Consider the following 27,773-nt stretch of genomic DNA (forward strand, 5'->3'; position numbering starts at 1 on the left):
CTCTTCCTGTGCCGATACAACATGGTAGAAGCTGGTCTTAAATTTCAGCAAAAACATCTGCCAAACCACTAAAATTCGGATTACAACAGTAATTATATCCACTCCAGGAAAAACTTAAATCTCAGAACTATGAGTGAGAGTGAATCGAGCAGGTCACCCATATTTAGTTCCTGGTTTCACTATTCAGAAGCTAGTGTGTGTCAGCAGAGAGGAAGGAGTCATGTCTGAACTTCCCCAAAAAGTTTTTACATGATGTGCGCAATATAAGTATGCAGCAGGAAGCCAGAGGTGTCTAGACAAGATTGCGTTGAGGCCAGACGGAGGAACATCTGATTTACAAAGTCATGCACAACGTATTGCTTGATAGTGTAGACAGGCACTTGGAAAGCCGAGGTCGAACAACATTGAACTCATGTCACACATGAGTGCGTGAGTGTGAGTCTGAGTAAACCGTTGTTGCTTCATGGTGGGGTGTCACTCAATAACTGCTTTGTCAGCAGGAGGTTTGATTTCCATTGTTTGCACAGCATGTACAGTACCTACAATTTACTGTCACTCGTGCATCATATGTAACAAAAATACGGGGCACAAAATCCTGTCAAGTAATGATTGATGATAAGCGTCGCCATTTCAATGGGTTTAAAGATGCAAGTGGCTTTTGGAGACTTGTTAGGCCACACTAAGATAATGTTCACACTGCAAATTCAGATTTTTTTGTTCAAGCTAATCTTTTTATGTACTTATTCACATTACAACACATATGACTTCATGTGAATGGAACATATTCATAATGTGACACGCATGAGCAAAAAGCACGTCACATGCCACTAGGTTATGGAAGTTAAATACGGTCCTGTGTCTAGGTGGCTCATCTCAGATTGACAGAGGAGTGAGGCGGGAGGAGGTAGAAATATTATGGAGAAATTAACCTCCGTGATCCATACCGAAGGGCGTGACCTGAGCGTTCAAACTGCAGACGCATCGGAAACATATTTCTATACGCATACAGGGTCAGATTTGAAAAAAAAAAAAAAAGAATTTTACTGTTCGCCTTGCAGCAAAAAAAAAAAAAAGTGAATTGACCTGCAACATAGCCTTTGTGGTCTCCCTTCTTGACTGTTTGAATTGAATGAAATAATTGTCAGTTGAATCAATGTTTTAATGGAAAATATCTGAAAAGATATTGTTGTTGTTGTGGTCACACATAAAAGATGTAAACAGGAAAATCATGTTTTTTAAGTCTTTTTTCTAAAATCATAACTAACTTCGCGCCAGGACATACTACCCTCATTTCTTCAAGCATGAGAGTGACCAAGGTCCCTCTCCGACCCTATCCTTAACCCCATTTTTACCATCCAACCCGCCTACCTCCACCCACCAACCTGTCAGAGACCCGCTTCCCATGTCCATCACCGGGTGATGGATGAGGTGGAAGGTCGTCACCCCACTCTCCAGAGTTCAGTGATCCCATCAGCCATGCAGACACCTCAGAATAATAGTGAGGAACATGACTAAAATCATACATCCAAAGAGGGATGCACTGTTTTTATTTATTTATATATTTATTGATTTATTTATTTTTAGAAAACATCTAAAACATTTCCTTAACAGTTTTTCCAACCATACAATGAAAAAATGGTCATTTTAACCACAGTGTAATTCACAGCATGTTTTTTTTGCTCAAATCCTTTCCGTGTCGATACACGTGAATAGCAATTACAAAGTACAACTGTGCAAGGTTAGCCGTGCAATAATCTTCAAATAAAAGGCGACATTAAATTCGTCACAGTGCGGTTCATTCTTCAAATGATTTTGTGGATGGGGTTTCGATTCATAATTGGGTTGAATCTAGCTTACAGTCACATATCAGTATCATGGAGTGTCTCACCTCTGACTGACCTCAAATTACGACATAATGCCGAAGGCAGTGTTGGAAAACAGCAGTCTGATTCTGTTGGTTCACCCTAGAAAACAGTGATGCATTTAAGAAATGTGTTTCAATTGCGGGGAATGTGATAGGAGGCAAACTGTGACCCTGCGTATGTCCTTTTTCCATCAATAGAGTCATGGGAGGCCATGGAGAAGCGGCTCTGTGCTCACTCATATTGTTCTGTCAGCAACACAGAGAGATTGATATACCATAAATACACATCAAGAATAAACAACAGTGTCAAGCCACACCACTGACAGGGGCATAGATCAATGTTATTTGCCACTTTTACAAAAATACCTAATTCTCCTTTTTTTAATCAAGCATCTCCTTGCACGAGTCCCTCCGCTGATTTATGATTCCCCCCCTGCCTTTATGAGTACCTGTTTCATTTTCTTGTATCCGCTGTGACACCTAAAGTGATAGGAGTTTTATGCCTTTGATAACAATATGAGTTTCACTTTGACTCAGAATTCATGACCCTGTCAGCAGACAATAAATAACACAAGTGCATCACAAACATTCACGAGCCATGACAAAACATCTACTGAAAGAGATTTACCTTGGAATGGGAAAAGGGAGGAAAACATTTTGAATAAGACAAGAAAAAAAATGTCACAAGACGGGACATTAATCGGAGGAATGTAGGTTTTCAGTAAAAGGTCAAGTCAGGTGCGCAATGTTTTCTGGTCAGGATTCATAATTGGTGTGCTGTCATACGAGCATTTTGATAATGTCACATGAGCATAAAGGCCCTGCTGTGACAGATGTCTTCAGCTATCAGATCTGTCTGCTCCAAGGAATCTCACGTTCATGTGACAGACCCTCAAGTTAAAAATCATTACAGGTCACAGATCGGACCAGACCTTTGGTATTTCTGTACGTTTTGATATTTGTTGTGTGAATATTATCCGTGGGATGAAGTACTTATTTATATGCCACCAATCCTAAACCCAAAGCTAAATGCAGGAGCGCCCACAATTGAGCACTTTACTGTAATAGCGTCTGCCCTTTTAACCAGATTCTAACCCACACCCCATAAAACACCACTTCACACTCCGGTCCTCCGAAAAGACCTATTCCTGTTTGTCACTGGCTGTCCAAAATGTGTGAGAAAGTCATACAACGAAACTTCTCATATACATATGAAAAATAATCTTCTGAATGGGAGCCAGCGGGCTCTGATAGATTTATATTGACACTTAGCACATTCCATTGACAAACTGGCTGTTTGGTGCATTGTTCGCAAAAACTCACTGGTTACCTTGGCAATGACATTAAATGGCTCTTTGCATGTGATGAAGTCAAACAAAGATGACGCACTGTACCAGACAACTATATCTACAAAAAGGGAGTAAAATGTCAAGCATTTCAAAAGGAAGCCGTTGTAAACTGGGGGTAACGGCGAGTATAGTGAATCTACGCCCATTTGCAAAGGTCTTTGTTGAAGCCCCTCCTGGTCCTCCTGAAGGTTGCGAGCCTGAGTGAAAGGAAAATGAGAGACACGGGTTTTGTATATCACCACTTGAACCCTGTATGCTATGTGTTTTGCACTGGGGCCCCAGAAAGGCTCAAAGAAATGAATAAAGGGGTCAGGACAAATATTCGGTGCTATAGGGGTGGCAACTGGCACCGGCTCCTGGCATGGACACAATGCATTGTGGGATGGCAGTGCCCAGAACACTCCTGGAAGAAACACATGGTGTTTGTAGCGCAACAAGTACGTTGGTGTAGCCTCCGAGGAAAATTATATCTAAGGCTCATAGGGGGAAAATTTATAGCTTCTTTTGTGTGTGTTGGAATTTGGATTTATCGTTGAGATTGATCAAATTATGCATTGTTGAACGCTTTTGTTTTCAATTTGGGAACGAGGGTTTTGGATGGCAGACCAGAGATCACACATTGTTAAGATTTGAATTACAAAAACTAACAATGTTCACCAATCCATCCATTTTCTATTCTGCTTATGCTTCTCAGGGTCACAGATGGGCTTGTGCATACCCCATCTGACTTGGGGTGAGAGACTGCATGGAACCTCAACTGATGACCAGTCAATCACAGGCTTGACACAAAGACAAACATTCACACCTACATCCAAATGGAAGAATTATTTGCAAACGGCTTAAACTATTGTTTCACCCTGGTTCACGAGTAGCTCAAGTGTTTTGCTTGCATGCACTTGGATCATTTTGATGACTATCAGCTGCATGTGGGGAAATAATTAAAGAGTTACAAAATTAACCTCATGTCAATGCTTCTGTAGAGTCACAACATCTACATGGTGTTAGGATTTGGGAGGAACTGGAGAAGATGGAGAGAACGCACACATGCAGAGTGCAAACACTGCTTGACATGGAAACCAAAAGAGAAGGAAGCATTAAAAATACAAATGGTCTCATGTTCTCGTTTAATGCTCCAAATCGTCCTACTACTTGCTGATTTGTGTTCTATGAATAAATGCTAATAAAAATGTTGCCTTACAATATCATTATACATCCCCAATTGAGGAAGTGTTGAGTATGGCAATAGTCTCGCCTTTTTCCATATTACTTGTTGCTACATCACCGTCATGGATTCACAATCCATCATAAAAAAGAAAAAAACATTTTGTCGTGACATTTATTTGACAAAAGCTGAAACAGAGGATAGTAGTGTTCAAGGCAAAGATAGGCCAAGATAGACCAATCCGACGCCAACTGTGACCAACCTCGGCCCGACTGTCTAGCCATACCATCGGCGGCGGTAGTCACTATTCCTCATGCTTAGGAAAAGCCAGCCGGAAAGCTATTTTTGTGGGCAGAATATAAAAACATAAGCAATGAATTTTTTGCACACAATGCACTCCCACCTGAAGCAAACTTTCACCCACCTGACACAGTATCATACTTACATCTTCAACCCTCACTTTGTACTTGTAAAAAAATTAAGGCTGCAAATGTGAAATTCTTAAGGCTTTCCAACGCTAACAGTTTATCCGCATTTGTCACTTCCTGTTCTTGCCCCATGCGTTGATTCGCTAGCAAACAGCCAATCAGAGTGACCACGTGTCATGACTTATAATGCAGATTCACCGTGCTGAAGCGATCCGAACTTTCAGGAATTTAGAGTGTTGTTCAAATGGGCCATTATTCATAGTGTCCCTATAAAGGAGTGCGTCGGGCAGTACAGACAGAAACAATTCATGCATGAGTTGCTGATTGGTTAATCACATGGGCTGCGTTATGAAATTAATGGGAGGGGTGCGAGCTCTGCCTATCTGAACACGCTCAGGGTGGTGTTAGGGCATCAGTGAGAATTTTTGAATGCACCCGGCAGCAAATGAGTTCCGGTTGGACGAAACCTCTGCTTCTAACTACAGAAAAGTTTTAAAAGTTTCAAATGGCTTGCATCTTTTGGTGCTCAAATCATTATTGCGGCAAAATTAAGATGGATGCTAATCAAACAATAAGTCACGCATTTGTTGCGATGACTAGTATGATAAACCTTGTGAGGATAAGCGGTTCTTATAATGTGTGTGTATATATATATATATACCGTATTTTCGCACCCAAAAGACGCGCCGTGTCAAAGGGCGCAACACCTGTTGAGGGCGCTATTTCTGTCTTTGTAACATATACTGGACGCACCGCCTGACAAGACGATAGCACAGCTGCTGTTAGCATAGCATGAACTTGGCAGAGCTGCCCACACTGACACAGCCGATAGCAGCCTACTATGCCCCAATAACATAAGCAATCACCCCATTGTTGCAGCAGACGCCAAATCTCTATTGACAATAGCTGACATTGACAATTGCTCAGGCCAATATTAGGTGCATTGGCAATAGCCTACAAAGCAACGTCAGGGGAGGGACTTGGCTGCTTACCACACTCCTTAGAGTCACGGTTTAAAAAAAAATTTAAAAAACTCATCATACAAGCAAACAATGAAACATAGAAATAAGATTAACACAAACATGTATCTCTCATGCCATCAATATACCCAAATAAAATGAAAATAACACAAAAGCCACTCAGCCTTAGCTAATTCAAGCAATGCATTCTGGGAGCAGAGACCCACAATCCCATAGCTGTTTAGAGAGATTTGCATGGCTGTTTAAAGAGATGTGCTGTTATGCTTTGGACTTTTTGTCTGTTGTCTAAACCTGGGACGTTTCTTGCTTGCAATAACATAAATGATAAGACAGACTAAAACATTGTGGACAGCTGCCCTTTGTCCAGCTTTTTCCAACACCATCACCCAAACATTATAGTCAGATAGTGTATTTGTCACGGTCGATTGTAAGCATGAACAACTCACTCTTTGCCCAGCAGGGTGTGCTAACATGCACTTCCAACAGCTCGGTGATGACAAGGGCTGATGGACGTGAGTGGTACTTTGTCCATTTAATGGACGCATCGACTGACAGGGCGCTTTGTTTGTTAAGGGGAATTTTTGTGACTTTAAAGTGCGCCTTATGACTGCGAAAATACGTGTATATATATATCAGGAATAAAAGTCACACAGGATTCAGAAATGCACAATGGCCATATCCATATTCTCTTGTGAGAGAAGGCAGCATATATTTAGAACATCACAGAAAAGCATGAGCTTCAAATCCCCTGGGTCATTTTCTGTTCTGCTCTTAATTGAGAGTGTTCTGGAAAAATCATTACTATATTAATGATTTAACACAAAGTAACTACCTGCATGTTCCAGGAGGAAAGGGAGATTTGCTTCAAATCAATACCCATATACGCTCATTATAAAGGAGGTAAAGTTATAGTAATTAGGCAGACACCAATAACTTTTTAATGATCTTTGTTTTTAATTGCATATTATCGGCTACACCGTGTGTATGTTTATACCTAAATATAAGATAATGTTGAAGGGAGCAATACATTAAAGACAGAGGGAAAGTGCATGGTTTTTACCTCGGCAATTATGAAACCACTGATAGTCTTTGTGCAAAGGAGGCAAAGATTGCAGCCGTCATTCTTTTAAGCAGTTTTCTCAGCCAACAATGGTCCGCTGAGGTTAGGAAATATTTTTTTAATAGAACTTACCACTTCAAAAAGGAAAGTGAATGGATGAACAAACGTGTGGACATTAAAACATTAAAAGTACTTCTGTTCTTCATGAAACTGCTTGAGACTTGCAACAGCCTTCATCGTTTGAAGACAGATTTATGCATTGAAAATCAATACATTGCCTGATTTCACCAAATATAATTAATTTTAAAGAGGAAAAAGCATGAGCCAAAGACGCAACTATTAAATACTAAATATAGGTGTGAAGGGTTAGATCACATGCTAACCAATGTAGAGCGTGACCTTGGTCAAAGTTTATACTTAGTGACATCTGAAAGTTTTGTGAAAAGCGGTATGGTTTTAGTCTAATTTGATAGACAGATACACACACAGTCCCTGGATAAAATGCACAAAACCACATTTATTTCCTTGGACAGAGGTAATGAAGGAAAAAAAGTTTGTACGATAATATCAATGCAGAAATACTGGATTTCCCTGAAAAAGCCTCAAACCATTTTTGTTCTTTTTACCTTATTGATGCCGCTCTCCCCCCACAGCAACAAAAGTCACCGATGTAGAGCGCCGATTCAACAACTCCCAGGTCAGATGATTATCTTAAAGCATTCATGTAAATTCCGTTCCCATTTAAAATATTTCAATTAAAAAACTATTGTGAAATGAGCCTTGTATTCATCTTGCTAATTGCCCCTCCACTGCATCAACAGTGTCAACTGTAAAAGAATGCCATCTGAAGGCAATTATGCATGTTTTGAGAGCCAATTATGATTGCTCTCACAGCAGCGGTTAAGCTACCAACAAGGGAGTCTTCAGAAATTTTCAATTTAATTACAATATGCTCTTTATTGGATTCAGCATGCCAAATACTTACCTTCCCCCCACCTCCCACTCTCAACGTCTGCTATCTCAGCATCCACAGAGGGAGCCATTAACGCAGATAGGAGAATATTATGGCCCCTCTCAAGGGCCACAGTGGGAATGTGTGAAGCGTCCCAGCAGTACAAGGTAGATGGCATCCCCTCATTCTCTCTGTGTGATCACAGCTGGCGTCGTTGAGTCCGAGCAAAGACAGGTTGGTTAGTACATTTTCCAGCTTGGACTATGCCTGCATTGGGAAATAAACTCACCCAATTCCGCAGCAGGATACAACGAAGTCTAATTGTAGAAAGAGTTGCAACACTTTGATCTAAGTTTCTCCATTGTTTATAACGTGTGGGTGTGTGTGTGTGTGTGTACATATATATATATATATATATATATATATATATATATATATATATATATATATGATCAGCAATCAGCGAGTTAAAGATTATACAGTAATGTTAAATATAACATATTTACATATTTATAACTGACAATAATGACAAAAAAACATGAATGGCGATCACCAGTCAATCAATTGAGGGGGCGAGCATTTTGCTAAAACTTGGGCTAATGCAAAATACTATTGTAATCTTGATTCAACAGCTGTAATCAAGTCACATGTCATAAACTTACTAGCTAAGCCAATTTCCTCACTCAGCATTCTGCTTTTTCTGCATGCTCCTTTTGGGCTCGTATAGACCGCTTTCCAAGTTTGTAAACAAATGGCAGGGTATGAGAATGAGTTCTTACGCGCATTAACTGGAAAGTATTGTGAAAAATACTTTTAAAAAATCACATGTTCAGATTGAGAGTAACTTTCTGATCCCTATGGGATTACAGAGTGAGATGAAAATGTTTCATGTTTCAAAGTGCCCCAATGTCCAATGGCCAGATATTCATCTGTATTTAGTGGAGGCACCCAGTCTTTACACGATAGAGCCTACAAGACAAGTCACATATACATATATATGTGCGTGTGTGTGTGTATATATGTATATATATATGAATGAATGAATGTAACTGAAGGTAAAGTCATAGTGTTTATATACTAAAGCTGCTTGTATTTGGATCTCATTCTTTTACGTACTGTGTGTGTATCTATGTATGCTATATGCTACTGACTATTTTTAGTTTTCTATGTCTATTTCACAACACAAATTTGCGTGGTGCTTGTATCTCCTATAGTTTTGGGCAACAGATTTAAAAAAGCTATTGTTCAAATAACAGAATGCAGGTTAGACCTGAGCCTCCCTCCTACTCCCTCTGGGATGTTTGTATAAAACAAAGTCAGTTCTCAGGGGTAGAGGTTGACAGGAGAAGACATCGCCCCGGTCCCCAGGAGATTGGCGAACACAACACATATATTAATGCATTAAATGTGTTGACTGTGTTCAGCCCAGGGATGTGGGTAGGGGTGGAGCGGGGGGGGGGGGGGGGGATTGAGGGGGCGTCAGAGAAAGAGAGAGAGAGAGAAAGAGAGAGAGGTTAGAAGGAGGGGAAAAACAGTTGTAATGTATGGTGTTGTCTTGTGTAGCGTGTCTGGCAGCAGTGTTGGGGAAGGGGGTGGTGTTGGAGGAGTGTCGGCCAGATTATAAGGCCTGTGGTGAGAGATGAGGGATGACTGACTTGTAAACAAGTGACAAACGTCCTGGATGACAATTCCTAATCCATCATAGTCCTGTCAACGGTGACCGGTGAGGTGACGGACAGGACCCAGGAGAGGGGACAGCTGCTGCACGTCAATCTACATCATAATTTCAAATGCTTTTCCACATGAGCTGAAAAAAGCCAAACAGAGGAGGAATTGAACCATCTGCAAGGCACCGTTTCAATTGCTTTTGTTTTATTATCCGACCAACAATGTGAGCAATTCTTGTTTAGAAATGTGGAGAGGGTCTTTAAAGAATGAGTCCCTTTATTATTTCTTTTTCCAAATTCAAAGTAGAAAGAATTCTGATTATTTAGTGTTTTAGTTCTGCAAAAAATGTATGTGGGTACCACACTCTGAAGGCATTCAATTATCAATGATATGTTCATTTGCTGGCTATAGAGATTTACCACGTTGCCTCACACATTTTACCAACATCAAATATAACACAAATATCAATGACAAAATAACAATGCTGTTATTTCTGTATGAGTGTCAGGTGATCAATGCGTTCTTTGTAAGGCCATTGCCAATTTCATTTTGACAGAAACGGTCAATATGTCAGCCTTTTCCTCTCATGTTGAAGAGAGGGGTCGTCACAGAAAAATTCCACAACTGCAGGGCTTCCAATGAACTTTTTTTTTCTTACTCTGAGCTCAGTACCCCTTAACCTGAATTTTTTGTGCCGAAAATAAAACAATTAGGATTCACAAATCTACTTGCAAAGTAAATAATCCCATTTACACACATTTTGTCTTCCACTAGATTTCAAGATACCTTATACTGAAAGATGAGTGGAAGTGTGGAGCTGAACTTCAGCAATAAAAAATATTCAAGAATTAAAAGTGAAAATAAAATTAGCGGCAATCTTAAGAACCCCAAACTCACGTAGGCACTGCAGACATATGTAATAATAAAACCATCAATTTTACTAATAATGCTTACTTACTTAATTTTCAAACATATTGGTATAATGTAGAACAAATGCTAAAATTCTTTAAAAAAGAAATTAAAAACACAAAACTACATGTTTTTAGCATTCAGCCTGCATTCTATCAATGTATCTGGACATACTTTGGAAATACATTTGAACGAGTTTGCTAGTCAAAAAATTTTACTAAACATTGGTAGTTCCACGATTCCATGTGAACATGCTTGTGGTGTCATATTTTTACTGAAAAACGAAAGAACCTCTCAAGTAAGTGAAGTCATGCAAATCTATTCTTTGTTCTCAGGCCCCCCACATATCGGTCAAGGCCCCCCTTAGCCCCGGAGAGAAAAAATCCTGGCGCAGTGCCTGTATTCATGTAATAGGGTAAGTTCTGCAAACAGCAAACAGACCCAGAGTTCACGTTCAAACTGTTTACACCAAGTAACTCCTAAAAAAATACTCGGCTTTCGAAGTAACACCACCATGACCAATATTAAAATACTGCAGCATTATTGTGAACTTTAGCACGGTGCTTATTCATGATGTGTGTGTGTCTGGTTTGGCTGGTGTTGTCTTATTGCACTTAAGTTAAATAACATTTTACCTAAATTTAAATGAATTCAATACAAACAGTAGTCCTTAAATATTGAACACAAATCTACAACATGTAGAGTTATTGCACATATAGATGATGTAATTATTCCGAGTATTGCTCCAGATAGCCCAATCACTGTCCTTGCCATTTAGACTTACTTTTTACAACAATGACCTCAGAACTATTCAGAATGACTCTTATTAATCACTACATAACCCAAAATACATTAGATTTGCTTTGAAGTAGACACACATCAGAAACCCCCCCTCCCGCACCCAAAAAAAAAAAATCTAATCAAAACCAACTTCCTTTGAAAGGAGGCAGTTTGACTGCAATGCAGTGAGTCATGTCATTATCCACACCGCTTATCCTGTACAGGGACGCGGGAGGGTTCTGGAGCCTATCCCAGACGACTACGGGCGAAAGGCGCAGTACACCCTGAACTGGTCGCCAGCCAGTCACAGGGTAGACATAGACACCGTCACTGAGTGGGAACTGAACCCACGCTGCCTGCACACAACTCAGGCGAGTGTACCACTACACTATCAGTGACTGCAGTGAGTCACCAGCTCAAAATCTGTGATGTGTCATGATTACAAATAAAACAATGGTTCTTTTTCTGAGCAGTTTTAACTTCTGTTCAACACCTCCTTCTGAACCAAAAGACCTCAATATCCCCAAAATTGGTCATAATTTAATTTCAAAACACTAAAAGTTTCAGAGTGTCAGCATGTGCCCATGTTCACCATGCAAGGCACGATGCCAATAGTATTTTGTTTATTTTTTTTGTGGAATACAGTCTTTTTATGTAATCATTCACATTTCAAAAACAAATGTTACTTCTGATGTGAACGGAATGCGTCCATGCAATGTACACAAAACATGTCAATGTAAAAAATGTTGTTGAATGGCACGGTTTCGGTTTCAGTCCTGATGCATATGTGGCAATTTCAAGGATTATGTGCTTGAGCTGACTCCACCCCATATTTGTATGGATTCTAAAACAAAACCCAAACATAACTACACTTAACTGACCGTTTTCTTCTCATTTCTATTTCCAGTTTGTGTTTTGTTGAACAATTATAACATTTGTCAACTTCAGATGACCTTTGTGTCGGATGGGACCGACTTGAGCACCTATGCTGTCTCGGTTGGGTTCTAAAAAAAAATTAAATTGTAATGTTCACATTAACAAAAAATGATACAAGTCACATGTGGACAAAAAAAAATAGAATTAATCCTTAGAGTGAACCTTTTCTGGGTATCGGTTATCACTCGTGCTACACTAACTGTCATTCATGGCAGTAGCCAGTTGAGTTCCCTGAGTCCAAGGTTGGGACTGCAGACATGCATTCCTTCTTAAATTGGCACTGACTGTTTCCGTGTGTACATGTGTGTGTGGGGGTGTGCCTGCGTGTGCGAGTGTGTGTCATTTGCACATGGTAAAAATTGATCACTCTCTGGTCAGGTGGATGGAGCGAGTGCAACAGATCAGAGGTCACCAACACAACCCCCGATAATATAATATTTGTTATTTACTTTTCAATATTCAATAATATTCAAAACCTTAAAAATAATTGCAAAACAATATAGTTTAATATAATATTACAGTAAAAATCAGCCGGGCTATAAAAAGTGAAATAATCTTGTCATGTTCTCATTTAATATTTAAATATTATTGAGGGTTAAAGCCATGCAATAATTAATCTTCTTAAGTACTCACAAGTCCCCATGATGGGTCAAGGACCTCATTCTTTTATCAGGGCATTACCTCCTTGCCAAACCGGGATTTCCGATTGCGGGGGCAAAAACAACTTTGATGTGGACAGCATCTTAGAGGCTTGAAGAGAGAGGCGAGAGGGCCTCACAATGGCCTGACCTTCCTGCTGCATCTGCACACATCTCTCTCTAAATGCTCACATTGATGCTGCTTGTTGCCGGCAGCCCTGTTGGAGCCAACTCTGGGCTATGGGACTCAAAGCCTGGGCACCTGCCAACAGACGGAGGGACAAATTGATTGCGATCAAGCCAGCTCTCTTTGCATTTAACCCCTGCGCTTACCAGTTATGTCGTTTTCCTTCAAGCAATGTAGTGCATTAGTCTTCTGTAAAGCAGGATTCCTGTTTATTGATGTTCATCTTTTTTTTATGTAATTATCACTGGTTTGGTTAGCTATAACTGTTCATTATTTCATTGTTAGCTGATTATCTGCACTTATGTTTTAGTGAATTGCAGATGCATCTTGTAACAGAATAAAATACAATTTTGTCCTTCAGTCATGTTGGCACAGTTTGCAGACACTCTTGTGAATAAACACACATGCCAGGAGTAGCGTCACTTATAATGATGAAGGTGAATCAGAAATCCCTCCAAAGTATGTTTTCTTTTATTTGAACATTTTTAATGAAAGCAACTTAAGAAAATTATTATTTCAAGCATAATACACACACAAGACAAATTCACAAAGAAAATAAAATTATTTTAGTTGGCTGGAAAAGGAAAAAAGATTTGCTTTGGATTGGCAAAGTCCATCTATTTCCAACAACCTGTTCTGTTCTGACGGTAGATTGAAATAAACCAGACCAGGGTTCACCAACTCCGGTCCTCAAGAAGCGCTGTGAGGATCCAGATCATTTACATAAGGTGTGTTGGAGAAGGGAGACATTAAAAAAATACCGATTAGGGGCCATTAAGGACTGGAGTTGGTGACGCCTGAACAGGGCCATGAACTGGTTGACAGGGCACAAATACTGTTGACCAAGGGTCTCAAACTCGTGGCCCAGAGGCTATTTGTAGCCCATTGGATGATATTCTGAGCCCCCATACTTATCAAATGTTAGTGCGGTTCCCGTAATATTCTAAACTGTTACTAAGAAAGGTTGGATTTGGATTGTACTATTTTAATTTTTTATTTTTTTTTTATATTTGAACCTTTTTTGGGAAATACTTGATGTGACCCAGACAGTCTCAGATTGTCTCGCCACCAGTCTTGGAGGCATACTGTGATCCCACACCGGCTGAACAGTCAGCAGTTTGTACCACTCCATTATTAAAAAAATAGTGAACTTTAAGTTACAAATATGGCAACTGGGTGGCCAAAATATTCCTGTAAGTAATTACATTAAATGTAGTAATCATTACAGATACCCTGTAAATTTTAGCATAAAAGCATAAAAACTGTTAAAGATACCCAAACATCGCAGTTTTAGGTGGTAAATCAAATATGACTTTTCTGATTAATTAACATGAACATGTTGTTATTTAAATTGACTACTTCAGTAAGATTTACATGCAGTTGTCCTTATTTTTACATTTACAGATAGACTTCCTGTCTGTTGCATAGCGGCATTGATAAGAGGCACATAACAATGGAGACGTAAGACCCTATTTTCATTGACAGTGCGCATCTTGATTTTCATGGCTGTGTAAGTCTAATTCAACGTTTTGGGTAATTTGGCACCATGTTAACAATTTACGACTATGAGCGTTTTCTTTTACATGCACCGAGTGCATCTCGCAATTTAAAAGGTGAAAGTAGACTCAGTTTTAGCCCATCTGAAATCAGGTCTAAGTTGTGGCGCAGGTTGTGTAATGCAATTTTGGTGGATTTGCTCAGACAGATTCTGAGCTCTGCGTTCATGTTTGGGGGGAGTCATCATATTTCATTTGTAAATATGACAACAGAGTGCATCAAACACTCTGGATCATTGGAGAAGTCAATTCATTCAATGCATTAACATAAATATCATTATCATATTTTTGGAATCACTCTCCTCCGGTACAACTTTTGGGGGTGGGTCGTCACACGCAGAGACATAATAGATCAGTTTGGAAGGCTGGCCCCCGCTGTCCACTTTGCAGAGGTGATCTGTAAGCCCCCTGGCCAACTTCACATGATCATCCTGTGGAAGTCTGCTTGCAGTTCCTTATAAATGTATTTTGCACTTTTATTTTCTGGAAGGATTACTGCGTGTTTATTTCACTCCCACAACCTCGCAAACGACCGGTTTCGATCAGTGCTCATCTGTGAAAATACCAATAAGAAAACTCCATTCATGCCTACAGTTTGATTCTGCTTTGCACTAGGCTTGGGCTGAATACAGTAACTTAAACTGCCGTATAGTTTGACCACCCTTCATATGCCAGCAGTTGCCAGGTCACTCTTGCAAAGCTGTGAACATGGCTGCAAAGTCAGTGTTTATCATACCATCCGCACGCACACGCACACACGCATGCCCACGTACTCACACACACACGCACACAAACGCATTTACTCCTCCTCTATGTATACCCCCCATTTAGTCCTTTGAGTGTCTTGGTTATCCGCACAAGGTCATGGAAAGACAAGAGTGGTAAGAATTACAGAGCAAAAGGCAAAATGGGTTGTGTCGATTTAAACAAGAGGGTAATAACATGTGGTGCGAATCAATAACAGCATAAAACTGATTTATTGTGTGTCATAAAACATAAGTAAGTGCTGCGAGATGGAGTAAACTGGAGTTCCATTTAATCCGTGTAAAAAGCTGCAGGGATATGGAGCGATATGAAAATAAAACCCCAGCTGAAGGTAAAAGCAGAATTGGATAGGTATGATAGGATGAAAACAAGAAATATATATAAGATGTGAGAATGATGCAATAAAATACACGAGAAAGACACTTAATTGTCATATTAAAGACTTTCTCCAGTGCTCGGCAGAGTGGAAGGTTGGCTAACATTCATCATCTGGCTAACAGCCACTTGAAAGGAATCACAATTATAATCGGCTCAATATTGTCCCAGGGACGTTTTTGCGAGCATTAATTTTTTCCCCATTGATTCTCTACCCCTCATAAATCAGAAATGTTGCAGTGCATGTAATGTTTTATGGAGAGAGGATTATAGTGTTATGAAGCTAATGTAGCAGAACCCTCTCATTTAAACACATACTCCCTCGCTCTAGTATGGGGGAAAGAGTTATTACACAATTGCACGGCCACACAAACACAGCATAGACTGTTTGTAAGCACCATGTATTTGGACAACGATATAACTATGATAACTGCGTGTGTTTTGTCTGCCAATATGTTGTGCAAAGGCTGACATCCCTTGCATCAGAAGGAGAATATGATACCCTTCATTATTAATTAACATTTTATAAACAGTGGAGCCCCGATGTTCACACACAAAACAACTTCGGGTACAAAATGATAAACAACAATTAAGTAAAACACACACTCAACAATTTTATCAAGGTCAAACAACAAACATCTAACATTAAAAATAAAACATGTAATTAGCTAAGACTATTTGTAATCACTGCATGACATAGTGGCAAGTCAGCGGCCAAGTCACACTTCTTCATTTGCAACATCCTTGATTACGTACAGTAAAGTTCCTTCCACCATAGATCTCTTTGAAGAGACCAAGAGAATCATAGATATGTAAAGTGAGGAGAAAAACACAGGAGTGAAGAAGGAAAAATGTTTGGAGAAATATGATGTTCGCTCTTCCATTTCATAATTGCATTGAGTCAACAATTAAAGATGACATGAGAGTGCCACAAATCAATCATCTCTGTGTCTGAATTATTACTATGACAGCACTTGTGTTTAGTACATTTAAATGTTGAGGGGCATTTTTTTTATAAAAAAATTTAAAAAACGGTCAAATTTCTGCGGCAGTCGTGTCAAACGACAGTCACTCAACCACTTTATTCTTCTCCAGGAATTCTTGTGCATCTCTTACTTTTCATTAAATGTTGTGCATTTAGAAGCAAATACAATTAAAAATGTACATTCATTCTTTTTGGTGTTATCGCAAAAAGCTGAAAAAACAGCAATCATCCCTTCAAGGAGGACTTAATCAATTATATGTGATTTTAATGACTTCACTTGTTTCATAAACGGTTGTCATTTTTTCAGTAAAAGCATGATATACTGCATAAATGAAGTAAGTACAGGTGCGGCACAAAAAAGAAGCAGGGAATTGGATCAGAATGGCTACTTATGAACTTGTTATCGTTTGAAAATGTTTTACATGAATACAAAAAAAATCAAAATACAATACTACAGGGGCTTTACCAGGTCTGCACTGATTTCTTTTGGGGCTACAGCACCCCCTTGCCGTGTTTTAGCGCCGTGCAAAACAAAAAGAAAGATGAAGTCAAGAATTTAAAAGGTAACAATGCTGGGTGCAGTTAGTGTTGTGGAAGATTGTTGTGGCAACGTCTGCTGCTTTGCGGATGCACCAGTTGTTGCCAATGAATGTTGTGCAGTTGGAAAGCATTTTTATTTTCCCTTTATCTTGTGACCCACTTGGAATGAACATGTATTTTTTGTTGCTTTTGACTCATGTTTTGACATTCCTGGACCCCAAGGTGAGCACGAGCCCTGTTGAAGCGATACATTTGGTGTTTTTTTCCCCAAGAATTAGTACATTTTTTGTGTCTTTTTTTTGCTTTTTTTAATGTGCTGTGAACAACACAATGATATCGCCACTAGGGTGGTGATCAGCAGAGGTGGGCAATCGGTCTGACTGACCTACGTCACTTAGCCATTTTGCTGACGATTGACGAATGGCGGGACACCGTTTAAAAAGTTACAGACAGATGAACGGCAATGCCGTTCGTCACAAAAAAATGACCAGAAAAATTAAGCAAAATGCCCACCTCTGGTGATCAGCCTGAGGAGGAGATGGTTGTGTATTATTCTTTCATAGGATAAAATATCTCCCGGCCATTTGACAAAATAATTTAGTGTAAAACTCTCGTTACTTCCTTCAAACTGAGACGATATCAATTGTCCAGTCCACCAAAGAGTACCCAGTCACAACAGCAGAATAAGAAAAAATGAATAATAATTATAGTAAGAAGAAATTAGATTAATATATCACAAAGGTGGAAAAAATAGTATTATCCTCATGAAACTTGCAGATGTATTGGAGCCTATCCCAGCTCATTTCAGGCAAAGGTGCGGGGTATCTGGACTGGTCACTAGCCAATCAGCAGTCTTTATTTCATGGGTAGTATTGTTACTATATATTTATATTTTAGTTATTAGAAAGAGAACATGCCAACCTAAAAAAAAGAGAAAGACAAAAAAAAATGTAGATTGGGATTTGTCATTGTGTGACAATGAGTCGAAGGACACTTCTATTCTCTGCGCTGCTCAGTGTTCCCAACGCTTTCTATCATAGCTCAGTCTGAGGCGAAGTAGACCCGTTGTCCAAGCATCAAATCATCATCACATAAAATGGTCTTGACACCAGCTAAAAAGGGAGATGGATCATGTGGCTTTGTGGTGCCACAGAAGTTTGTCCCTTGATAGACCCCTTAACTCAGAGCTAGGACATCCCTCCTCTTTTTCTCATCAGCTACACAAACCTACTACAAACACACACACGCACACACGTTCCAACAAAAGCAATCCTCTATGTTCTGGGTTAACGGCTTAACAAGGCCAAATCACAGCAAACACCTTGTGGTTCAAGTATCCTTGTTGTTGGAGTATGTGTGTGTTTTTTTTCAGCTTGTGCGCATATAGATAGTAAAACCAATGATGTAATCGAAGAAACGATGGCATGCCATGCAGAGAAGATTGTCTTGCTCTTGTATGACTGACAGACTTTTTGTGAGAATTTCCTGACAGTTTAATCCAATTTAAAAAAAAAATATGCATTTTGAATGAACTCAGCAATAAAATATACATTTTCATTGATATACTGTATACATATATATATATATACATTATTTCATGTTATTACCAAATTCCAACAACACGCTTGTCCACCTCATGATGATTTGGACTTTCAAAAACAACGACAATTTTCTCCTACATATGTACTTAATACTGGGTTGCAAAACAGCCAATTGATTTTTTTCGTTACATTGCTTTTGGTCAACATCTGAATTGGCTGCCAGAACTGTCCTGTAAAGTTTCACTGCAGACAGACCAACAATGAATTATGCTGATGTCAAAGTAAAATAGTGACGAATTTTAAATTGTGACAAATTTAAAAAGGGTTTGATTAACAAAGGCCGGAGGTTGATTTTCGTCCAGCCCTACGAATCGGCCCTCGTGCGTGTGATAAACCTACTCGCGAAATGGGCAAACGATAAAAATTGCCTCAAAACACATCAAAAGCACCACTACCAACTTTTTGTGTATGAAGAAACCGCAGTCTGTATTCAAGCATGCTTTATTTCCTTATTCTGACATCATGTAACCGCCCCTCAAGCCTGCTACTGGGATATACCATTACAAGAGATGGGGGCAATAGTACAATCCCCATAACACTAATTGTGTGTATTTACTTGCGTTGGGTCCATTGATTGAGAAGAAGAAAGAAGAAGCAGGAAAGTAATAAGCCCATAATAAGATACACGGATTTGAACAATAAATTAGCCTGCTAATGATGTTTAAATAAACCTCTGCCTTTATCACCTCTCCTGCTGCGGCACCGTTTTTTTGGGGGGCGGCAGAACGGAGCGAAAATGTTTATGAAAAAGGCCGGAGAGTCGAGGCCGGAACTGCGCTGACTGGCAAAAAAGGGTCAAGTGCCCTGCTCTGCTAAATTTTAATAATGGCATTTTTCATCCAGATTTTTTCCCAGTACTACAACCGCCTTTTTTTCTTGCTTTTGAAAAAAAAAAAAAAAAACATGATACACACACACATATTGTGTATTATCTAAATAATGATATCAATGTAATACTGTTATTTGAGGGACAATAAATGTAGACTTGATAAGATCTGGTTTACTGTCTAAGGGGGACAAACATGATAGTGATGAAATGAATGTGCTTCATTGCATGATGTTGTAATTCAATCTTTAGCTAAGATCTTTACAGGCCAGCATAGGCCTCCGCCATCAGTTGCACGCTGCCACCGAAGCTCCTCATCTCGCAGATAAATTCACATGACAGTCTGCAAAATGTTCCCATAACCAGTGGCACGGGATGATTTCCCGCCTCTGACAAGCCCCAGTATTGAGTATGATAACACTTACTTTGTCTTCATCCTTGGCTGGAGTATAATATCAATCCGTTTGATGATCCAACAAAGCGAGCGGAGCACTTGTGTATCAATCTTCATACATCGCTGCCTAGTGTCTAACAAAGAACCCAGAATGGGATCATTCAATCACTCCCAGCCTGCGCTGCTTTCGCTCCACTTGGCCTTTTCTACAGCTCAAGCGTTTCATTCCTTGTCAGCATCTCTCCTATTTTTCATCTCCTTTTTTTCCCTGTCTCTCCCGCTCACTTGTGGGAGATAAAGACACAAATAAATGATCATATCACTGGGTGTCCATCATAAGTAAATGTGACACATCCAAACAGAAACTCGAAAACCTACACAGAGCACCTCTCTATCCAAGCCACTATTTTTGCTTCTTGACATCACTGCTTATCTTTAACTATTCGCTATAGCGCCGCCAATCGGTCTTTCTTTTGGGAATGAAAGTAAATAGTCATATTTATACATAAGCAAAATCATATGTCATATCAGTATACTTTGTTATATTAATAAATGGGTTGGCTGCTCTAAAGGACAGGTTTAACTCACACACATTTAATACACAAGGTATGTCACTCATTGCCAACATTTCAATCTTATAGAATAAAATGTAATCAAGTGTATTAAAAAAATAATAAGAACATTATAAAAAAATGTATCTGACAAAAACTGTTTATGCACCCGAAAATGCTTTCACCATCTATGTTAAATGTGAAAACATGAATCTACCTTATGTACAAATACAAGTTACACTCTAAAACAAATTGGATTGTTTCTTCTCTATTTACTTGATGTCTGTATTAAGATGCTCTGCAGTTGGTTTCTTACAATGTGAAGTCTCCAACGATGCTGTGCTCTTCAAATGAAATATAGCTCAATCAGCGGCCACGTAGCAATCAACTTTTACTTGTCACTTTTGATATATCCAATCATAGCTTTGGGTTATTTTCTGATGTCTAATGTTCTGTGAAAATGGGCTTTTCATATTCTTTATTGTCTCTCTCCCTCTCTCTCTTTTTTTTTTTTTGCCTTCATCGACAAAAAAATGCGTCCAGACTTTTGTGAAATAAAACCTCAGAGGGTGCGAAGGGGAATGGGGAGAATGAGTGGGAGGTGGTGGGGGGGAAGAAGCAATGAAATTTGACCCGTTTAAAACTGTATCATTTTCTGACCATACCTTAGGGCACTCGGCGTTTATCGGTGGGGCTGGAGAAGCAGAGATCACCGGACTGGTAATTGTTTCCTCTAAATCTGCTGAGCTCTGAGGAACACTGAGTGCAGTTTTTCATCAGACATAGAATGAGAAGCTAAGAGGACAATACGAAGAAAAGCAAAAAATGCTTTAGCCCACAATTGTTGGTTTTTATCACTTCACCAAACAAGTGAGCACAGCCAATTGCCTTCCACACAACATTATTATAAACACAGCTCGTGTCACATGTTCACTGAAGAAATGCTGACTTTAGTTTCAGGCACTACACGGCCTCCAAAAGCTTCTTTGTGCATGTAGGTGGTGGAAAAAATACATACCGATTTTTATTTTATTTGTCTCATTGATCTGTTTAAAAACTGACTCAGAACGACCTGTGGAGTTTAATTTCAGCAGAATGTCCTAGACTCTCATATAGCTGCAATGTGACATTCTCTTCATGCAATGACAAAAAACAAAACAAAAAAAAAAACTAGTAAAATAAAGCAGTGCAGAGTCCACTTGGACCAATCTATCTCCATCACTCGTTTTATATAAACACAAAATGATTTAGGTAAAACTGTGAGTTACCCCACTTTATTTTCATTATGGGTGTAGCTATCTCAGAGTTTTAGATACTATGCGTGCATTTGGCTTTGAAAGTCTTAAATTTAGTGGTGTGGTATTGGCTCATTTTTCATATACATTGTTGACGTGTCAGGGTGTCATAGCTGTTCCACAGAGCTGTTAGATCAGTCCAAATGAATAAATCATCCAGGATCTGACACACTCATTTAATTTAGGGGGCCTGGCGCAGCAGCGGCGCTATTAATGAAAAATCCCTGCACAGTTTGCTGAGTGGAACCGTTCACCTTTTTTTTTTTTTTGCTTTACTCCTATTAACATGGATATTTGGTATGATTTCCCTCAGTAGCCTGTTGGCAGCCAACCTGGCTGTCTGTCATTTATCATCATATGTTATGTTTGTCAATCTGTTGAATTCTCTCAGTCACAAGCGCTCACAAAAATCACTTTGCATATTAAGAAAAAAGGGGCAAACTCTAGAGAGGTGGGGGTGGGTGAACCTTTCACATTCCTCAATACAGCCGTGGTTCCATTCCCAGAGCCTGTGTTATTGTTTTCCATCTGTGAAATAAAGTAACAGGTACTTAATGTACCAAAAACAATTTGTACAGCAGTTCTTTTTCCCCATCGAAAGAGTGCAGTGCTCGCTGAGGGCTCCCCTTATCTCAGCAAGGCTAATCCATTTTCACACTGCGCTCCGGCGCTCTCATTTTACAGCTGAGGAGCTCTCCGGCTCCACGCTGGGCTTGAAATGGGACCCCAGTCACTGAGGCCCCTTGGAGTTTGCGTAGGTAAGTGTGCAGAACAAATGCTGAAAAAGTCTTTAAAAAGTTAAAAGGGACTAGTTTGGCATTTTATCCCACCTTCTCTGCGGTTTCTACCTGATCTCTTACATTTTACGATTTCCCAATGGAAGCTGCAGTGCTTGAGCACTCTTAGCTATGGAGAAGTATGCAGAATGTCAAAAGAGGGCTAAAATTGATGTATTCCCATTTGCCAGAGAATTAATTTCTCATTCAGCTATTTATGGGTAAGAATATACTGTGTCTGTGACTAGTTCTAGATAATTGGTAGAAGCTGAAGCAGTAATCATCCAGAGTTACTTTTTCAGATGGATTAGATTTATATATATATATATATATATATATATATATATATATATATATATATATATATATATATATATATATATATATATATATTTGTATTTATATGCAGTAGGATGACGTGGGAATTTAAGAATTTAATGACTGTGGTAGATACACCAATAAGTCATCATGATAGGAATATATCACTTTTGTCTTTTTGCCCTTGTAATCAAGTCCAAAAAAAAGTCCACCAATCTGCAGAATGTGCATTAACAAAAAGTTGGAAGATCTGTTGTGGGTTCATGATAATGGCGTCTCACAGCTTCCAAATGAATTATTTGCTAATGAGGGTCCTTCTGTTAGTGTGTTGTCATGGCTACTTGATAGAAGAGCCCGTTGTTTGCTCACAAGCCCCCAAATGATGATCACTTGCACAGTACGTAAAATTTCATTCAATATTAGGGCTGGGTCAAACAGCCCTTTTTTTCTGTTTTTGAATGACTCTGATGCCAATTAAGAACCAATAACCACAGAAAAATTAGCTGCTTGGCAGAGATAATTTGGAAAAATGTTCATGACCGCAACAATCTTACTCAACTCGGTTGTAATGTATAATTTTCCTTCTAACAGTGGTCTCCAACATTTTCATAGACCGGTTCATACAACTCCATAACTTTTGCGGACCGGGTGCTGGTGGCATCATGTGAGGAGCCGCTCTATGTGACAAGCGGGCTTTGTACGTCTTATTACCTATTTCGCTAGCTTGTTTGTGAGATGTATAGATATTGCAGGTGAATAATCATTGATTTAATTGCAATTACATGTTTTAAATCGCATAGGCATCAATACGTATGTATGTTGTCATGTGCCATCAATAACAGTATTGTTAAATAAAGTTGAGGTACATGTAATAATGTCACACATTTCACACAACAAGCCAAATTAACTCGGCTTTCACCGTATACACAAAATGGCTGACAACAGAATTCTGGAAAATGTTTCCATACTGTAAAAAAAAAAGGGTAGTAATAATTACTTGATTTTTTTTTTCACTCAAAAATTAATAGAAGTATATTTTACAAGAAGAGTTTTTGAGTAAGGGAAGGCATTTTTTTGGCTTGTGTATAAAATGTGCTATGTAAAAAAAAAAGTCTTCTGTGAGTGATTTTTGTTTCTTTATTGAATAAAATTTGCTCAAACCCTCTTGTACAATTTTCAGTGCATAGTGTTTTTTTGAACATGTGGACAAAGACCACATTTCATGACTATTTTTCTTTTTTAAATAGCAGACAAGTTTTTAAGGACGTGATCTTACTCAAACAAAATCAATCTAGAACATATATCAACAACATATATCACAATCAGAAAAATAAATGAGGGCAACCAGGCCAGGGCTCTCAAAACTCCAAAGCACCTTGAGCAGCTGAAGTCCCATCTTCCATGGCAACACAATAAAACACAGAAAAGCTTTAATAAATCGGTCTTAACTTCTCAGGAACAGAAGTAGCGGGAAAGTACAATGGGTAACGTTTGGGAAAGCTCTTTTGAAGGATGTCATTTGTATAAGTGAATGCACAAGACTGTTGCCGTGATTCACAGTACTAACTTATTTAGCCTCATTGAGTTAACCCCTCTAACCCAAACAACTGTAATGGATAACATGAAAAATCCCCTCTCTCTAACTCTCTTCTCGCACCCCCCAGCTCACAAACGCACCCACACACACACAAACCCCCCCCCACACACACCCACACGGAGATCTTTAGTCTGACCACCCCAAAGCTAATACATTTGACTCTGAAGGTCATCTATAGTTCGCTGTGAGGTTAAAGAGAAAGAAACTCTCTTTTTGTTTGCTTTCTCAACTTCACGAGATGAAAAGGGGAGAAAGCAAACACTCAAGCTACATGGAAGTTGCTCACGTTTTCATTGTTTGTTTGTTTTTTTCGAGAAAAGAAATTCGAAAGTATTCTTTAGTGTCATCGCCATAATCCTATTCCTGCTTCATTTTACACAAGTAAATGGAATAAAAGTTTTAGTTTCTACTTAAAAACAAGTTAGACCTCAAACTCTATTTTGGTGGGATCGCCACTGGGGCCAGTTGTTTACATTAAGATGAGCCGGATTCTTTTGCTTCCTCATTTGGAGTGATTTAACGTTTGCTTTCTCATCCATGTAACAAATGCGGAGGGAGGCCAGGCTCGAGTGCATTTGAATGGGCTTTCTCGTCGCTAGAGGAAGGGATTCATAATCACTGGCGAGATGACAGGTGGATCAAATTTCTAAACTTTTTGTGTGAGGGGTGACAGGCTATCAGTCAGCGCAAAATGTTTTCTTAACCCTGGAGTTGCATTAAGTTGACATCCTGCTCCAGCACGACCATGTCTCACATTGACATACAAGAAATGTAACAAGCAGAACATTTCAGATGAAAGAACAAAAGAATCAGAGAAGCTGAGAGGATTGAGGTTGAGTGGGAAAACGAGTCCAGCAAAGTGTGTATCTTTATGTATGTGCTTTTGCTTTAGCACTAGAGGGGGGATTTTAAGGCAACAAGATGCAAATAGAATAGCACTCAGAGGGTGATGACCTCCTGCAGTGACTGATTTAGAGCAACACTCAATTTTATGCCGCCAGAGATATACTCACTTGCAGCATATGACATTTAATTTCATTGACATTTGACAAGGTCTGTGTCACAATATCAACAAGTGACAGCTGGTAATAAATAGTTATTTAAGTGTGAAAGGAAAGCACCAAACAGGTGCATCTCAGTAGTTTGGAATATTACTAAAATGTCAGCAATTCAACTGTAAGAGTTAAACTCATATTCTTTCATTCAACATATATATAAAAAATGTTCATCATTGAATCATTTCAGAATAAAATCATTTAAATTAGCTTAGTATTGTTATGGTACATGTGGCTGCCTTTCGTGCAGACGGTCTAGGTGCAATTCCCAACCGGTGCAAATCTGAGAAGTTGACCCGATGCGGCCACCCCTGATGGGCCAAGTTAAATGTCGCACAAGTGATATTCTAAAATACTCAGATGGTAAATTTGGGATTTTCTTTTTAATCATCAAAATGATATAAAATGTAAAAAAAGAAATAAAATAAAATATAGCCGTGTGATATTTCAATCATTGCAGTGACTCTGTATTATGTACGAGTTGAACTTTTTGAATTGAACCACTGAAAAAAATTACGTTTTGCACAATATTATACTACACTGACATGTGTTGAATGATATACAGCAAACAGTCAGTTGACACCCTACAGCAGTTTTTCCAATTTAGAACTTGAATGGCACGAAACAGCCTAGATCAGAATGTTGGCACTGATGGACTAAAACCCTTGCATCAAATCAACTTAGAGCGCTACCATAGGCATGAAGACAAACTACTCTCACGTTTCTAAGTACAGTCGTTCGCGTTGGGTTACTTTGTCACAATTCACTGCAAGGTTTCCCTCCCAATCCGTTATTTCAGGATTACGAGACATTTGCACGGCGCTGTCACCTGCTCACTGGGGGTAATAATTGCTATGAAATAGTGTTATGTACAGCAGAGAGGTAAGTGCTCTGATTGACTGTGAATACACTCCAAGGATTTCTCTTTCACACTGTGTCTGGCCTCTCAGTTCTTCTTTAACTCCTCCATGCTTTTTTTTGTGCTTTTTTTTAATACTGAAGCCCCATCCTTCCCCAACACATTTTTTTTTCTTTTTAGTGCTATGGATTTGTTGTCATGGAGGCCTGACAATCATACTGACACCAGGGCCAGAAAATGAATTTTTTTCCTCACCCGGTCCTTGATTGACTCCATTTGTGGGGTGTAACTCTATCAGAAAACGCCAGTCTCCTGCTCATTCAGTCATCCTTTGTCAGACTTACTGGTGTGGAGAGGAAGAAAGAGGGAGAGGAAGTCAAGTAGAGACATGGATGGGGGCTAGTGCAGGAACAAAAATTGGGGCTCTCAGTAAAAGATCAGATTGATATGACTGGTAAGGTTTTATGTCCTAATTTTCTTCTAATCTCATACCAATGCTAATAAATTGAAATTCTGTCGTGACAGGAGACAGATGAGCATGACGCTGTCATGCTGGGAGGTCATACAAAACAAAACAGGCGTAGAAATCAGAACCCGACATGCATTGCAAACGCCACATTACATGACATGCAACTGACATTAAACAAAAGGAATTTGTCTCGCTCTGACACTGCATCGCTTCGATGAGGAGGGGGCTACGAGAGCGACTGAAACTGACCGGCGTGATATGGCGAGAATGCGTGTGCACAATCAACTACTTGAATGACGAAAGATTCAAAAGTGAATGTAAAAAAAAAAAGACATACAGTATACCCACACGTATTATTAGTTTGAGTGTAGTCCAGACAATCCTCCAGTTGTTCTTAAAACCTAATTGCAATACTTTGTAAGGCAGGAGAAGTGGCCACAATGCTCCAAGCCTCACATATGTGCTTCTATAGCTTATCAATTGGCTGAGCCAGAGGAGCTGTCCACTCTCATTCTCTCATTGGAGAGTACATGTCAGGACCTATTTGCCACTGGTTACTTTGACAGTGACATCAGTGATGACCTCTTGACACCGCCTGACAGAGAAATGCTTCTGGAATAGTGTTCTATTACAGAAGCGAGAGAGCGTGGACACCAGGCGGATATGTTGAAATGGAAAAATAAGAAAACTGGAAAAGGCATTTAGACCTGTGTTTGACCTATCATGTTTCAGTCTTGTGTAGGAGGCCTGTATGAAATCACAACGTGACATATAATGAAAGCCTTTGCGACGCTCTCACTGTCCACCGCAGACGGTTACCGAGGATAGAAATTCTTCAATTTATTTACCCACTGAGCCACTGGTTTCATTTTGCCCATATGATGCGTGTTAGTTTATA

The 27,773-nt window shown here is 39.3% G+C and overlaps 1 long non-coding RNA gene across 4 annotated transcripts in view; it reads left to right on the top strand.

Moving 5' to 3' along the window:
• LOC148329579 (uncharacterized) overlaps positions 1-27,773 on the top strand; it is an 87,646-nt gene that overhangs the window by 57,642 nt on the left and 2,231 nt on the right. For 3 of the 4 annotated variants that reach the window (XR_015845644.1, XR_015845648.1, XR_015845649.1), the window contains one exon: positions 3,908-4,057. This is a non-coding gene — a long non-coding RNA (uncharacterized LOC148329579). Of the gene's footprint in view, positions 1-3,907; positions 4,058-10,707; positions 10,788-27,773 lie in introns of those variants that run through there. The other variant, XR_015845647.1, reaches the window with a different exon arrangement.

The sequence above is a fragment of the Idiotropiscis lumnitzeri genome, chromosome 10 (assembly GCF_059441095.1).
Source record: "Idiotropiscis lumnitzeri isolate Australia: NSW breed Sydney's pygmy pipehorse chromosome 10, RoL_Ilum_1.0, whole genome shotgun sequence".
NCBI classification, from domain to species: Eukaryota; Metazoa; Chordata; class Actinopteri; order Syngnathiformes; family Syngnathidae; genus Idiotropiscis; species Idiotropiscis lumnitzeri.